Raw genomic sequence first — 17500 nt, 5'->3', positions numbered from 1 at the left:
AAATTGAAAATAATAAAAAGATGTTTTGGAAAGAAATCAAGAGAGGAAGAGGAGTCAAATCAAGTAGAGAAGAAAAGGTAAAAGGTGCAGATTGAGAGATGAAAATGGAAAAGAAGGCAGTAAGAGGAAGATGGGCAGAGAATTTTAGGGAATTGCTAGATGTGAAGGAGGATAGGGAGGGAAAGGTAGTTGCAGTGGGAAGCGCAAAGAAAACAACCGTAATGAGTGAGGAAAATAGAAGAGAAATAAGGAAAGATGAAGTGTAGGTGGTTGTTAAGATGATGAGAGAAGGTAAGGCACCTGGTTTTAGATGGATGTTATGCAGAATGTCTGAAAAAAGGAGGTACAGTGATGGTGGACTGGCTGGTAAGGTTATTTAATGTTTGTTTAAGAGTGCCGGAGGGCTGGAAGAGTGCCTGTTTAGTTCCACTTTACAAGGGAAAAGGGGACAAGTGTGAGTGTAGTAGTTTTAGAGGGATAAGTTTAAGTGTAGTTGGGAAGGCTTATGGGAGGATCTTGATTGAGAGGATTAGGAGAGGAACAGAGGGAGTAATAGGTGAGGAACAGTGTGGGTTTAGGACAGGTAGGGGATGTGTAGATCAGATTTTTGTGGTAAGACAGATATGTGAGAAAGCTATAGTAATGATGCCTTTTGAGCTTCTATGGATTTGAAAAAGGCTTATGATAGGGTAGACAGGAAGGCACTGTGGGAGGTATTGCAGATATATGGGATAGGAGGAAAGCTGTTAAGAGCAGTCAAGAGTTTTTACGAGAGTAGTAGAGCTTGTGTTAGAATTAGAAATGGAGAGAGTGAGTGGTTTGAGGTAAAGGTGGGACTTCGCCAGGAATGTGTTATGTCGCCTTGGCTGTTCAATTTATACATGGATGGGGTGGTGCGAGAGGTAAATGCAAGGGTAGTGGGTCAGGGATTGGAGATGGTTAAAGAAAATGGAGAAAAGTGGGAGATAAGTCAGTTGTTTGCTGACGACACTGCGCTTGTAGGAGGATTAGAGGAGGGATTAAGGAAGTTAGTGGCGGAGTTTGGGAAGGTGTGCAAAAGAAGGAAGTTGAAGATAAGTGTGGGTAAATGTAAGGTGATGAGATGTACAAAGGGTGAAAGTGGCAGCAGACTGGAAGTGAGTAGGGAGAGGGACTGGAGGAAGTGGATAATTTTAGATACTTGGGTGTGAATGTGGCAGGAAAATGAGTGGAGGTGGAGGTAGAATGAAGATTGAGAGAAGCGAGTAAATGCCTTGGCGGATTAAAAAGTGTAATGAGAAATAGACATTTAGTAATGGATGCTAAGAGGAGATTGTATGAAGAAATGATTGTGCCGACAGCACTGTACGGGACAGAAACATGGAACATAAGAGAGGAAGAGAATAGGAGTTTCAATGTATTTGAGATGAGGTGCCTGAGAAGTATGATAAAGGTTACTAGACTGGATAGAGTGAGAAACGAGGAGGTGAGGAGGAAAACAGGGGTGAAAAGGGAGTTGGGAGATAGGGTTGATGAAAGAGTATTGGGATGGTTTGGACACATGGAAAGAATGAGTGAAGAAAGACTAGTAAAAGAGTTGTGGAAGGCAGAGGTGGAAGGAGTAAACATAAGTGATGGACCTAGGATGAGATGGATAGATGGAGTAAAAGGGGCAATGGGAAAGAGGGGAATGTCTGCCGAGGAAGGACGGGAGAGATTAGAAGATGGGATGAGTGGAGAGTGGTTGTGTATGGATGATGCTGTGACGCGTGAGGGGGAGTGGGTGGGGGATGGAGGGTGAGGGAGTATGTTTGAGAAATAGATTGACGCAATCCGAAGGGACCTCTCCCCATCTCCTTTTCTGAATGAGGGGACGGAGGGAGGGGGGGTTGCCGATTTAATGAAGCGGCCTTGCTGTGGATGCGCTGTGTCTTACCACTGCTTCTAATCCAGGGCAGTGGACAAGATGAAGGGATGACCCGTCATCCAGGAGGTGCCAAGATAAGAGGGAAGGAAGAGGGTGGAGGGGGATGGAGAATGTTGGGGATGGAATGGGTGGGACTTTTTTTTTGCTACCTCCCTTGTGAGAGGAAAAAAGCCTTTGGTATATGTACGTATATACGGTATATATATATATATTTATACATATATATATTTATACATATATATACGTATATTTATATATATATATATATATATATATATATATATATATATATATATGCAAGCAATCACATCACCGTGATACAAAAATGCAAAATAACCACAGGAAAAGGGAAACTTGTAGACAGTAAGTACTTTCGTATATTACATCTTCAGACTAAATGACAGAGATACAGAGTTGTGTTTAAATGTAAGTATCAGGTGGAAACCATAGAGGGGGGAAGGGGGAAGAAAATACAATGTGAGGAGGGGGGATGACCTTACCTCTATCGACCTGATGAACACATAAGGCTCAATCTGGCCGAAAGATCTTGGTGACCATTTGGGTTACCAATTTATCAGATTTAAAACGACCATAGCCTAAGTTTATATTTTTATCAAACGTGCCTGATATTAAGCAGGATTCTATTATATTTCTTTCTTGTAGGCTTTTTCCTTTGGCTAAAATTGTTGCCTTAGACCAATCAATATGATGGTTGTATAATGCTTTATGTTGAAATAACGCATTATTTTCCTGGGCAGATCTCACACTATATTTATGTTGGAAAATACGTGTTTCCAAGTTTTTCACAGTTTGTCCAATATAAAATTTGTTACAATCTTGACAAGGAATTTTATAGACCACACATTTATTGTTAAGAGGGCTGTTCTTAATTAAAGTTTTCTTAAGGGTGTGGTCATATTTAAAAGCTACTTTGATATCCAATTTTTTTAGTAGGTTGACAATACTAAGAAAATCTTCATAAAAAGGAAGAACAAGTGTATTAAGTTGTTTATGGTTTCCTTGTTCTTGATTGCAAGTTTTGTAAAAGCGTTTCTTGGCGGTATTGTGACATTGATTAAGAATATGAGTGGGATATTTTAACTTTTCCCAAGTATTCCGGATAGTTCTAATTTCGTCATCAATAAATTCAGGATCTGAAATCCTGTAAGCTCTCAAGTACATGGAAATAAAAACTGATCTTTTTACATTGATGTGGTAATTGGAATAAAAATGAACATAGGAAAGAATATTGGTAGGTTTTCTATAGACTTTTGTTTTCAGAGTACCATTAGAGATAATGGTACTCTGAAAACAAAAGTGACAAAGAATTTTGTAAGGAATATAAAGATATTTTGGAAGAAAATTAAGGGAGTGAGGGGATAGGGGATTCAGGTAGAGAGCAAAAGGTAAAGGCACAGATGGAAATGTGTTCACTGAAGTGAAGGCGGTAAGGGAAAGATAAGAATGTGCTTCAGTGAATTGCTGAATGTGGAGGAAGGTAGGAAAGAATTGATTGTGGCAGTGGGTGGGGCTAGGAGAATAAACGTGATGGGAGAAGAAAATGACAGGTATATAAGCAAAAATGAGGTACAAGGAGTATAGTAAGTGATGAAAGATGGTAAGGCGCCTGGGTTGGAGGGGTGTTACCTTGATTGTTTAACAAAGAAAGGAACAATTATATTTGATTGGCTAGTGAGGTTCTTTAAGATGTGTCCAAGGGAGAAGAATAAGCAAAAATGAGGTACAAGGAGTATAGTAAGTGATGAAAGATGGTAAGGCGCCTGGGTTAGAGGGGTGTCACCTTGATTGTTTAACAAAAAAAAAAAAAAAAAGGAACTATCATAGTGGATTGGATAGTGAGGTTCTTTAAGATGTGTCTAAGGGAGAAGAATGTGCGAGAGGAGGAGTTCATTTATTGTTCCGATTTACAAAGGAAAAGGGGGCAAATATGATTGTAGTAGCTTTAGAGGGGTCAGTTTGTTGAGTATAATTGGAAAGGCACATGGGAGGATGTTGATTAAGAGGGTTGTGAGGGGTACAGAGTGAGTAACTGGGGAAAAACAGTGTGTGTTTATGAAATGAAGAAAATGAGTGGATCAAGGTTTTATAATATGGCAAACATGCGAGAGATTTTTTGGCAAAAAGTAAGGATGTCTTTTGGTTTTTATGCATCTGAAAAAGACATATAAAATGACCGACAGGAAGATATTGTGGAAGGTGTTGCAAATGTGAAAGGTAAGGAGAGAGTTGTTAAGGGCACTCAGATGTTTTTACTTGAGTAATGGAGCATGTATTAGGGTTGGAAATGGTGAGAATAAATGGGGCTGCGCCAGGATTGCATAATGTCATCATGGTTGTTCAACGTGTAAATGGATCTGGTGGTATGGGAGGTTGATGGGCAGGCGTTTGGAGATAGTTATTGAAAATGGGAGGAAGTGGGAGGTGAGCCAGTTGTTTGTGGAGACACTGTGCTTGTGGCTGGGTCAGAGGAAGGTATAAATCAGTAAATGGGGGAGTTTGAGAGGGCATGTCAGAGGAGAAAGCAGAAAGTAAGTAAGGCAAAAGTAAAGTGATAAGGTGTACAAGGGGTGAAAGAGGCAGGAAACTGAAGATAAGTCTTAAAGGAGAGATGTTGGAGGAAGTAAAGAGGTTTAAGTATTTAGGGTTACATATAGCAGGGAATGGAAGAGTGGGAGTGGAGCTAAATTTTAGAGTAAGGGAAACAAGCAAGTGTCTCGGGGAATAAAGAGCTTCATGAGAAACGGGTATCTGGGCCTGAATGCAAAGAAATGGCTTTATGGAGGGGTGATTGTCCCTATGATACTACATGGGGTAGGGACTTAGAATATAGGGGATGCAGAAAGAAATTTAAATGTGTTTGAGATGAAGTGTTTAGAAGTATGGTGGGGTTACCAGGATGAATAGGGTGGAAATTGAGGAAATGAAATGGAAAGGAGGGGTGAAAAGAAAGTTGGTAGATAGGGTTGATCAACGAATACTGGGATGGTTTGGGCACATAGAAAAAAGGAGTAAAGAAAGACTAGAAAAAAGAATGTGGAAAGCAGAGGTGGATGGAGCGAAGTTGAAAGTGAGAGTGAGAATGGAATGGATGGATTAGATGAAGGGGACCTTGTGTGCAAGGGGAATGTTAGTAGAACAGGGAAGGGAGAGGGCAAGAGAGAGGTGTGAGTAAAAAGTGGATATATATATATATATATATATATATATATATATATATAATATATATATATATATATATATATATATATGTATGTATGTATGATAAGTTGACGCGACCCGAAGGGATTTCTTCTTGTCTGATATGTATTCTTGAGTAGATGAGACTGAGGGTCACTATCTGATTAACCTCTTCAATACTAGTCAAATTCTCGCGGGCAGCATCAGCTGCCTGATGTACGATAATTCGAAGATGCATCACAATACTCAAGTTATGAAATATAAAGTTACGGTTGTATCACTCGTTCTCTTTCACTCTTAATATTAATAACTACAGAAAATATGATCAAGCCAGTTCACAGAATATGGCGGTCACTCAGCTACAACTACAAAATAAATATAATCAAGACGCTAACGCCGGTATCTTCATACACCCACTCGCGCATTATGACGCCTAAGAGGGTGTCATCGTATGGAAGTGGATAAGCGGTGGGGGAGCCAGTTTCAGCTGTCGGGTCATGCTCTGGAAGTCCTGTGCCTTGATACATTGCTTCTGACCCAAGCAGTGGACGGGTGACAAGGATGACCCTTCATTTACAAGGAATTAAGATAACAAGCGAAACAAATGGGTGATGGGTGTGGGATAGGTGGCCTTGACTGGTCACTCCCCTTACACGAAGGAAAACGACTTTTGATAAACGTACATATGTATTATTACTACCATCACCATTGTTTTTATTACTGAAATGATCATGAGTTCCGGACATTTTCCCCATGGGTCAGCAAGTCTGCTATTTCTCCGGATTCTACTACATTTATAACACTCAGTGCATGTCAAAACATTTCTTGTTTATTTGCTAACACTTGCCCATCATTCTAAGTTACTATCATCGTTTCTCTCCTCCACAGTTATTTTGTCCTCATACCTCATTCTATTTATGCTGTTCTCACACCCCATCTCCCTTTTCTCCTTTAGCCGGGGCTACACGTGCTTCTGTCTTTGTTTTTAAGTTTTTATTCTTTGTTTTCAAGTCCCTCCGCGCTACCCTCTCCCTGACCTTGTTCACGTCAGCATTCTTGTTAGTTCCTCTAATACAACCTTGTTATGTCCCTTGTTCTTGGTGTTCTGGTCCTTTGTCCAGTCCCCCCCCTTCCCTGTCCTGGGAGGATGATTGACCTCCTCCTCCTCCTCCTCTTCCTCCTCCTTCTCCTCCTCCTCCTCCTCGGAAGGCAGCTTCGCTGACTCCACCTCTGCTTCTTGTCCTGCTACACCTCCAATGAACTCTTCGTTCCTCTCCTCTTTAATTTCTCTTTGTTTTCCTTCTCCAAGTCTTTGTGTTTTCCTTGGTTTCTTTGTAGCTCCCTTGACACTTCCAAAATTTCTTTTTACAAGGTGTGTGTGTGTGTGTGTGTGTGTGTGTGTGTGTGTGTGTGTGTATTTACCTAGTATCTTACGGGAAGGGGAACTACGCTCGTGATGCCCCGTCTTTGTATCACGCAGTGCCTGATTTGTTCTTAAATTCGTGTAGTTTCGTCCAATTTGTTCCATGTATCCACCACTGTGCGGAAAGCTGTTCTTTTTCAGGTTTCTTCTATAACAAGCTATATAAATCGTTAGTACGCCCACATTTGGAATATACTTTTTCCGTATGGTCACCGAATATCATTAAAGACATTGACAGATTGGAAAAAGTACAACGGCAAGCCACAAAACTGATCCCAAATATAAAAAATAGATCATACGAAAATCGACTAAAACATATGAATCTGTTTTCCCTAAAAAAACGTAGACTCAGATTTAACTTGATACAGGTCTTTAAGGTTCTAAAGGGAATTGGCAATATCAAAATTGACAAAATTTTTACACTGAATGAGAATCCGACAAGAAATAATGGTCTCAAACTGTCAGGAAATAGATTTAAATTGGAAGTGGGTAGAAACAACTTCGCCAACCACGTAGTTAATTAATGAATGGAACAAACTTCCTGCAGAGGCAGTACAATATAGTTTATTTCTAAGCTTTAAGATTCGTTTTAATAAGCACCGAAGCAAGATGGTGTACTGCCTGTCATTTATTTTCTATTATTTGTTTATTTATTTGTTATTATTTTCTTTTTGTTTATTACTATTTGCTTGATTTTCATTTATCATTAGTTATCTGTTAATCTATTATTGTTTACTATTTACCTGTTTGTTTATTATTTAACTTTACCTATGCATTTATTTATTTTACTTATCATTATCAATAATACTATTTTAATTAGTTTATTTATCATTACTATAATTTTTTTTCGCATCTGAGCTAGTTATGGACCAAAAAGTCTCCCGTCGGCATGCTCCGCCTTTGTAAACCTTTGTAATAACTGTCCTCTTTTCATATCCTCTTGTATTTTTCTTATCCCAGTTTAGTAAGTCTTCTCGATCAAGAAGTTCCAAGCCTCTCATGATTCTATAGATGGTCAAAAAGTCACCTCTTTCTCTTCTTTGTTCTAGTGTCAGTAATTTCAATTTTGACTATCTCTTCTCGTATGACAGTTTTTAAAGTGGTGGGCCATCTTCGTAGTTGCTCTTTGGATTCTTTAAAATTTTCTTATGTTCTTGTTAGTACTGGGTGACCAGGGTATTGCTGCGTACTCCAGTCTTGGCCTATAAGCTTGACTAACTACAGGCCTATAAGCTTGACTTCAATCGTAGGAAAAATTATGAAAGCTATCATCAGAGATGCTATCGAACATCATTTAGAAAGTAACTGTTTGATAAATGATAGCCAGCGCGGATTCCGACGGAAACGTTCTTGCGTGACTAACTTACTCGAATTCTACAACACAATTATCTCAAATTATGACAAAAGAAACAATATAGATTTAATATATCTAGACTTTGCAAAAGCTTTTGATATCCTCCCCCATGAAAGACTACTTACTAAATTAGCCTCACACGGAATAAGTGGTAGCCTATTAAGTTGGACTAGAAATTGGTTGAATGATCGAAAACAGAGAGTTGTTTTAAATGGCAAAACTTCTAGATGGAAAAATGTTACGAGTGGAGTTCCTCAGGGTTCCGTTCTTGGGCCACTTCTATTCATAAATGATATAGACCACGGACTGAAATCTACTGTTTCCAAATTTGCTGATGATACAAAACTGTATGGAATGGCAAATGATCACTCAAACCAATTAGATATTCAAGCAATGGTCTGAAAAGTGGCTAATGAAATTTAACACAAGTAAATGCAAGGTAATGTACATAGGTAAAAATAACAGTAAGTACGATTACAAGTTATTTGGAAATTCGTTAATAAAAATGGATAGTGAAAAGGATTTCGGCGTAATTATCAGTAACGATCTCAAATCATCTAAGCAGTGTATTTTAGCCTCTGAGAAAGCAAACAAAATTCTAGAACTGATTGCGCGATCTGACTTCAAAAGTTAATTTCTCTTTAGCAAGCTATATAAATCGTTAGTTCGTCCCCATTTGGAATATGCTGTTTCTGTATGGTCACTTAATCTCATTAAAGATATTGACAGATTGGAAAAAGTACAACGGCGAGCCACAAAACTGATTCCAAATATAAAAGATAAATTATACGAAAATCGACTAAAACATATGAATCTGTTTTCCCTAAAAAAAACGTAGACTCAGAGGTGACTTGATACAGGTCTTTAAGATTCTAAAGGGAATCGACAACATCAAAAGTGAATTTTTTTTTTTACACTGAATGAGAATCCGACAAGAAATAATGGTCTCAAACTGTCAGGAAATAAATATAATTTGGAAGTAGGTAGAAACAACTTCGCCAACTGTGTAGCTAATTAATGAATGGAACAAACTTCCTGCAAAGGCAGTACAATGTAGTTCAGTTCGAAGTTTTAAGATTCGTTTAGACAAACACCTAAGCAAGATACCGTACTGCCTGCCATTTATTTTATATTATTTGTTTATTTGTTTGTTATTGTTTGTTTGTTTATTGTTATTTGCTTGATTTTAATTTATTATTAGTTATCTGTCAATTTACTATTATTTCCTATTTACCTGTTTATCATTTAACTATATCTATGCATTTATTAATTTGATTTACTATTATTTATACTAATATAATTTTTATTTATTTTTCTTTAATTTATTTATCATTATTATATTTTTTTCGCATCCTACCTAGTTATGGACCAAAAGGTCTCCTGTCAGCATGCTCCACCTTTGTAATCCTTTCTAGCATTTTCTTCCCCATTTCTTCATCCAAGTAGGTAAAAGCCACCTTTATGGATCTTAGCAAGCTGTAGGTTTCCCCGACAATTTTGTTTATTTGCTTATCAGGGGACATGTCCTTTGTGAGGATTACTCCCAGGTCTTTTTCAGATTCCACTTTCTTTACTTCATTTGTATCGATTATAATTATATTGTCCTGATATTATTTTTTCCAAATTCCATTATGCTACATTTCTTCTGTGTTGTGTGTGTGTTTGTGTGTGTGTGTGTGTGTATTTACCTAATTGTATTTACCTAGTTGTATTTTACGGGAAGGGGAGCTATGCTCGTGGGGTCCCGTCTTCATATCTCATTTTATCTAAACTATTTTTAAATTCATGTATTGTTTTTGCACACACCACTTTCTCATCTAACTTGTTCCAACTGTCTATTACTCTGTGAGGAAAGCTGTTCTTTTTCAAATCTCTTCTATAGCTGTCTTTTTTTATTTTCTTTCCGTGTCCTCTAGTATTTCTGTCATCCCATTTTATCAGATTCTCTCTGTCAGTAATTTCTATGCCTTTCATGATTCTGTAAATAGCTATCAAATCTCCTCTCTCTCTTCTTTGCTCTAGTGTCTGTAGTTCAAGTTTTTCTAGTCTCTCTTCATATGATAGTTTTGAGAGTGTTGGTGCCAATTTTGTAATTGCTCTTTGTATTCTTTCAAATTTTTTTTATACATTTTTTTGTACTTGGTGACCATATCGTTGCTGCATATTCCAATCTTGGTCTTATCAGGGTGATTAGGATTTTCTTCACCATTTCTTCATCCAGGTATGTAAATGCAACTTTGATTGTTCTTATTAGATTATAAGTTTCTCCAAAAATCTTATTTATATGTTTCTCAGGTGACATATTATTCATAACAATGACTCCCAGGTCCTTCTCATTTTCATTTTTTTTATTCCTTCTTCTCCCAATTTATATGCTCCTGTTATTCTGTTTTTGCTTTTTCCAAATTCCATTATACTACACTTTTTTGTATTGAACTCCATCTCCCACTTCCTACTCCATTCTTGTACCTTATTTAGATCTCTCTGTAGTGATTCACAATCTTCTTCAGTTTTCACTCTTTTCAGTAGTTTTGCATCATCTGCAAAGAAGCTCATATAGCTTTCTATTCCTTCATCCATATCATTAATATATATAGCAAACATTATTGGGGCCAGAACTGTTCCCTGCGGAACACCGCTTATTACTTCATCCCATTTTGAGTGCTGGTTTCTTATCACTACTCTCATTTTTCTTTCTTGCAAAAAGTCCTCCATCCAATTTAGTAGTTTGCCCTGTATTCCTCCTTCAGTTTCTAATTTCTTAAGCAACTTCTTATGTGGTACTTTGTCAAAAGCTTTCTTTAGATCTAAAAATGCACAGTCCGCCCATCCATCTCTTTCTTGTATTATATCTATTAGCCTTGAATAGAAACATATTAAATTGGTGACGCATGATCGTCCTTGTCTGAATCCAAATTGCCTTTGTTTTTTTCTAAATATTTTACCCATCTACTTTTGATAATTCTTTCACAAATTTTTGCTATTGTACTTGTTAGAGAGACTGGTCTATAGTTGGTAGGTTCTTCTTTATTTCCTCCTTTGTATATAGGTACTATATTTGCTTTTTTCCAATCTTCTGGAACTTTTCCTTCTTTCAAGGAACTATTTAGTATGCTATGTATTTTGTCTGCCAGTTCATTCCTGCATTCTTTCAGTATCCAGTTTGCTATTTCATCTGGTCCATGCGATTTTCTGACATCAAGATTACTCAAGTGTGTTAATATTTCATTCTTTGTTACTTCTATTTCTTCCATAGGGGGGACTTTCTCTTTCCATTCGTTCTCTTCAGGTTGTATGTTCTCCCTTGTAAACACTGATTTAAAATGTTTGTTCATAATTTCCACCATTTCCATTTCCTCAGTGTATTCAACTCCCTCCTGTCTTAATTTCTCCAAGTCTTGTTTGTTTTTCAGTTTATTGTTTACAAATCTGTAGAATAGTTTCGGTTGATCTTTACACTTTTCTATGATATCTTTTTCATATTTTCTCTTTTCCTCTCTGCACATTTGTACATATTCATTTCTATAACAGGTATATATTTTCCATTTTTCAGGTCTTCTGTCTTTTTTCCATCTGGTCCAAGCTTTGTCTCTTTTGTCTTTTAACTCCCTACAGCTTTTGTTGTACCAGCATTTTACATATTCTTTTTCTTGTTTTTGTCTTGGGACATACTTTTCCACTCCTTTTTTGTAAATTTTTGTCAAAATATTCCATTTCTCTTCTACTGTTGTTTCTTCTCTGTATATTTCTTCCCAGTTTTCCTTTTGAAAGAATTCTCTTATTTTATCAAAGTTTGTTTTTTCATACATCATTCTTCCTTTTCTGTATTGTTCATTTCTTTTCATATATTTTTCTTCATTAAGTTCCAGTTCAATCAATATGTGGTCACTTTTACTTATTGGTGTTTTATATTCAATTTTGTCCACTATTCTAGGTTCGGATGTAATTACTAGGTCTAGTTTCGATGGCTCTTCTTCATTTCTATACCTAGTGTTCTCCTGTATCCATTGTGTCATTGTATGGTCAGTAACCATCTCGAGTAGAGCGTTTCCCCATGAGCCGTCTCCACCCTTTACTGTCATTTCTTCCCAGCAGATTTCTTTGCAATTAAAGTCGCCCATCATAACTATTTTTCCTCCCTCTTCCATTATCTTGTTTAATGTTATCTTTGTGTCCTCTAACATACTTTTATGTTCACTCTCTTTCCATGAGGCTGTTTTTGGGGGCACATAATTTATCACAAATTTTCTGTTTTTCTTATCTCTGTCTTCTACTTCCATCATTATCATCTCTACTGTATTCTTTCCATATGTGACACCCTTTACGTTTATATCCTTCTTAGTCAGGAACATAACTCCACCCCCTTCCTTTTTCACTCTGTTTCTAATCCAATAATTATATGCATCATGTCCTACACTGTTGGGTGGTAGTGGACCTTTTAATTTTGTTTCTACAATTCCCATTATGTCTGGTTCTTTTTCTTTCAAATAATCATTCAGTTCATTCAATCCTGTTATTAATCCATCTATATTTGTGTAAGACACTCTTAGTTTTCTGCCACTTCCATTGTGTTCTCTGTTTCCCTTTTGTTTTTCTCTTGTATGTCGACTTTCTTTAGTTTCATATTCACTACTCTCCAATAGAATCTCTCTTTTCCTGACTCCGTTCTTATCTCGTTTTTTTTCCTTTGCTTCAAGTCTTTTCTGTTTTTCTTCCTCTCTTTCCTCTTTATTCATTTCCCTTTTTATCCATACCTTTTTATATTGTTCACTTGTTGCTAGTTTCCCTGTTTTGGATAAGATATTCTCAGCCGTAGTTTGTGACCTGAATTTAATCTTGATTGGTCTGGTCTTGTCTGTACTATATTTCCCTAGCCTGAATTTCTCTTCGATTTGTTTCATTATTTCTGGTTCATCTTCCTGAACTAATTCTAGTAAATTTCTTACTTTTTCATTTTCCTCTTTGATTCTTGTGGTTCTATCTGGGTTATGTTTCTCTTCCATTCCTAATATAATTATACATTTCTTTTTGTCTGCTAAGTCTCTTACTATATTCTCCTTCTGTCTCATCACTTTAATAACTGAGTTTTCAGTTTGTTCATTCATTTGCTGTCTGATTATGTCAGTGAATGCAACTTTGCTATTTTCTTGAATTTTTTTCCAACCCTCCTTGTTCTCCTTATTATTCTCCTTTAAGGCTTTATTCTCATCTTTTACTTCTTTTAACTGTTTTTTTTCTTCAATTTCCTTAGTTAAGTTTTTGTTCGCCTTCTCTAGTTCTTCCAATTTTTCAACTCTTCGTATAATATTGTCAACATGACCGAACCTACGCTCCAAGTCCTCGATCATCTTATCGACCTTCTCTTCTAGTCTTGTCAGTCGGGGGGGGGGGGGGGGGGGGGGGGGTCGGGGGGGTGTTGTGTCCCCCCCCCCCTCTTTAAATCCCTGGAAAATATTCTCATCACTTTCTACTGTATTGCTCTTATCTATACTTCTAATCTTTACATTTTTATTAGACATTTCATCGTCGTCGGGGGGCCTTTTGTTTACCTTTCGCCTGTCTGCCTGGGCCAAGTCTACTCCTTCCTCATTTCCTTCCATTTCCCTCAGTAATCCCTCCCCCTTTCCCCTTTCCCTACTTTCCTACTACTCCACGAGCAATTTCCCCCCACCCTGTAAATACAATAGGCACTTCTCTTTGCGTAGGGATCCACAAATTTCAATTCTCTTCAGAACGTCTTCTAAGCCGTCCATTCGTTGAAGTGTGTGTGTGTGTGTGTGTGTGTGTGTGTGTTTGTTACCTCCGTCTTCTCCGTTACCGCAGTAGTAAATACGGTTTACTGTTTCCTTTTATGGTTTTGTATTTCTTCTTTCACTTTCAACTTTCTTTTCATCACTGTCTTACGTAAGGCTGAATTAAACGGAGGTAAAAAAAAATTTCTCGAATAATATTACACTTGGCTTGTCAATTCACACCAAAGGACTTCCTACTGGAATCCTCAATTTATTCACTAAGCCACCTCGCACCGACGTCATTACTTCCCCAGTCCAATGATCTTTACTCTTACATCTAAGTGCCTCTCCTATGGGTGTGACTTTACTTCCGTGAACCAATAAAATGTTCTCCTCCTCAATCCTTTCTCCAATCAGAGAGACTTTTATAAACGTCTTAAGCAATACTGCTCACTCAAGTAATCACGATATCGATGCATGACTGGCTTAGTTTATATATTGTTGGATCAACATAATACAGAAATAAAATCTGTTCCCTAGCGGTTGTTTATAAACTTTAGACGAGGAACGAGATTATGGAACTCCTTCGCGGCTATTATTTACCAAACATCCAACTCATAATGTGAAATTCTCGTTATCCACCCCTTTATCTACTTTACTTGTCTACCCTTATCTACCAGCCTCTTACAGTGTGTGTGTGTGTGTGTGTGTGTGTGTGTGTGTGTGTGTGTGTGTGTGTGTGTGTGTGTGTGTGTGTGTGTGTGTGTGTGTGTGTGTGTGTGTGTGTGTGTGTGTGTGTGTGTGTGTGTGTGTGTGTGTGTGTGTGTGTGTGTGTGTGTGACCCAGGGCAGTGGACAAGATGCAGGGATGACCCGTCATCCAGGAGGTGCCAAGATAAGAGGGAGGGTAGAGGGTGGAGGGGAGTGGAGTGTATTAGGGATAGAATGGTTGGGAATGGATTTTATACCTTTGTTTTTTGGCTACCTCTCTTGAAATGGGGAAAAATCCTTAGGTATATGTATATACTGTATAGATATATATATATATATATGTTGAGGTGTGAAGACAGAATGAGTGGTAGGGTGGTGAGTTTAAACGCCAAGAATCCGTTGAAGTTTTATTTCTGACGTTTCGTCCAACTAGGACTTCTTCAGAGTGTACACAAATAGAACAATGACAACTTATATACCCGCACAGCTCACCCCGTTCCCCCTAGGACAATGCTGCTTTCATCTCTCTATCGTCATGCCTCATTGATGATTAGACCGCTTGCTATCCTCGCCAGCTTGACGAAACCGTCCCGATGGTTGCTGCATGGGAGTGAGGTAATGTATGCTGCCTCAATTGTCCTCCTTTCCTTTCTATCGAGTTCTGTATGGAGCACCTCTGTTTTTTCCCAATCCGGCAAGTGGCCAAATTTGTCGATGTGTACCACTAAAGAGTTGGACGTCCGGTGGGCTTTGATGTCATTTTTGTGCTCAGTTGTCCGCTTGTGAATTCCTCTGCTAGTTTCGCCATAGTAACTAGCGGGGCAGGTTTTACAAGGAATTCTATAAATTAAACTGTTGTCTTCGTTTTCTATTTTGTTTCTAATTTTATTTCTCACAACGTCGCCAATTTTTACCCCGTGCTGAATGCCAGTTTCAGGCCTGCCTTGGTGAGATTTTGTTCCATGACGTTTGAGCACTTGGAGTTGGGAATGGACAGATACCCACGGTTCTCATCATTAGCCTCTTTTCCTTTGACACCCCTATTTCTTATTTGTAACGCCTTTTCCTTATTTCTATATAAAAAGCCTGCTGGGTAATATAATTTTTTGAAAATATTAAAAATGCAATTAATTTCCTCCTGGAGAAATTCCTCACTACATATCCTAAATGCTCTCAGGAAAAAGCCTATAACGATTCCACTTTTTATTTTGTTGTGGTGTGCGGAGAAGAAATGCACGATGTCGTTTTTGTTTGTGCATTTTCTGTGGACTGAAAATGCTGTCTTGTTACCACGTCTCCATACTACTGTGTCTAGAAAGGCCAGATGGTTATCTTTCTCACGTTCCATTGTGAATTGGATGTCACGTACTATCTTGTTTAACTCTTGTAACTTAACATCCAAATCAGTATCTGCGGGTGCGACGACGAGTACATCATCCACATACCGCATCCAGGTGGAGTCTTGGCCCATTATTCCTATGAAATTGTCTTTCTCTAGTACCTCCATGTACAGAGAGGCTAACACGGCACTGAGAGGACTTCCCATAGCAAGCCCACGACACTGAATATATTCTTCGTTGTTGAAGATTAGAGGACCAAATTTTATACAAAGGGAAATTAGTTTTAAATAATCCTTCTTACCTACAGGCAAATCCTCGTCTTTTACGTCCTTGACTACCTCCTCAGCAGCTTTTAATGCCCCGTCAATAGAAACATTCGTAAAAAGGCTGGTTATATCATACGAAACCATGGTCTTATCTGATAGATCTACGTCCTTCAACCTGTCGATCAGGTCACTTGAGTTTTTAAGGTGGGCTTTGCTCAATGATCCTAATCTGGCAGACAAGGGTTTGGCCAAGTATCGGGCCAATTTGTGTGGGGCACTGTGGATCCCGGATATGATAGGCCTCATGGGAATGTTGGGTTTGTGCGTTTTTGGTAGTCCACGCATACTGGGTGGTCTAGGAGTTTCTTCCAGTAACCCCACTAATTTCTTGCCTCTGTTTGATTTCATGAGTATACTCCTAGCTTCTTTCTTGAATTTTTCCCCTTCCCTTGTCGCGTAACCTATGGGTTTCTTAACATATGTTGTAGTGTCGCTTAGGAGCTCTAACATTTTATCGTGGTAGTCGACTACTAGAAGAATTGTTGAATCAGCATATATTTCTACTAATAATTCATCGAATCATCGAGGAGGGTTTATCAATTTAGCTAAAGAAACTAGTATTCTAATTCTAAAACACGCCAGAAAAACGACCTTTCCCAAGTGTCCGAAAAGATAATTAGATTTAGTACATAAACTTCAATTGCAGTTCTACATACATTCTCTGAAGAAGTTCTACGCGAACGAAACGTTAGAGTGTTTAGGGTCCCGAGCCTTCCCCTGTGTTTATGTTCTCCATCATCCAAATAATTTGTCTAAAATACTTATCCATATATATATATATATATATATATATGTATATATATATATATATATATGTATGTGTGTGTGTGTCTAATATACATATATATATTTTATATATGTACACATTTACACACGCACAGACACGCGGGGTGTTATTCTAATTCTCGTGGGCGGAGAGTTGGGGGTGCGTGTGCGTGTAAGGTCATACGAGCTCTGAGCTCTCATCCGGGAGGTTAATAACTGTAAATTACGAGTCCAACACGTGATCCAAGACTATGGTGAATCACACACACACACACACACACACACACGCACACACACACACACACACACACACACACACACACACACACACACACACACACACACACACACACACACACACACACACACACACACACACACACACACTGAAAGAATGCATGGAAGAAGTAACAGATAAAGTATACAATCTATTTAAATTCTCACTTAAAGAAGGAAAAGTGTCACAGGATTGGAAGATTGCAAACATTGTACCGATTTCTAGGGGAGGAAACAAGGAAGACCCATCAAATTACAGACCGGTCTCCCTGACAAGCACAGTAGCAAAAATTTGCGAAAAGGTCGTCAAAAATGATGGGTTAAACATTTGGAAGAAAAAACTATGCTGAATCCAAATAAATTTGGATTCAGACAAGGAAGATCATGTACAACGAACTTGATCTGCTTCTATTCAAAATTAATAGACATAATACAAGAGAGAGATGGTTAGGCAGACTGTGCCTTTCTGG

This window comes from Oratosquilla oratoria, chromosome 14 (assembly GCF_046742065.1).
Source record: "Oratosquilla oratoria isolate Oo_2021 chromosome 14, ASM4674206v1, whole genome shotgun sequence".
Taxonomy (NCBI): Eukaryota; Metazoa; Arthropoda; class Malacostraca; order Stomatopoda; family Squillidae; genus Oratosquilla; species Oratosquilla oratoria.
Note: the sequence above shows the minus strand (reverse complement) of the source record.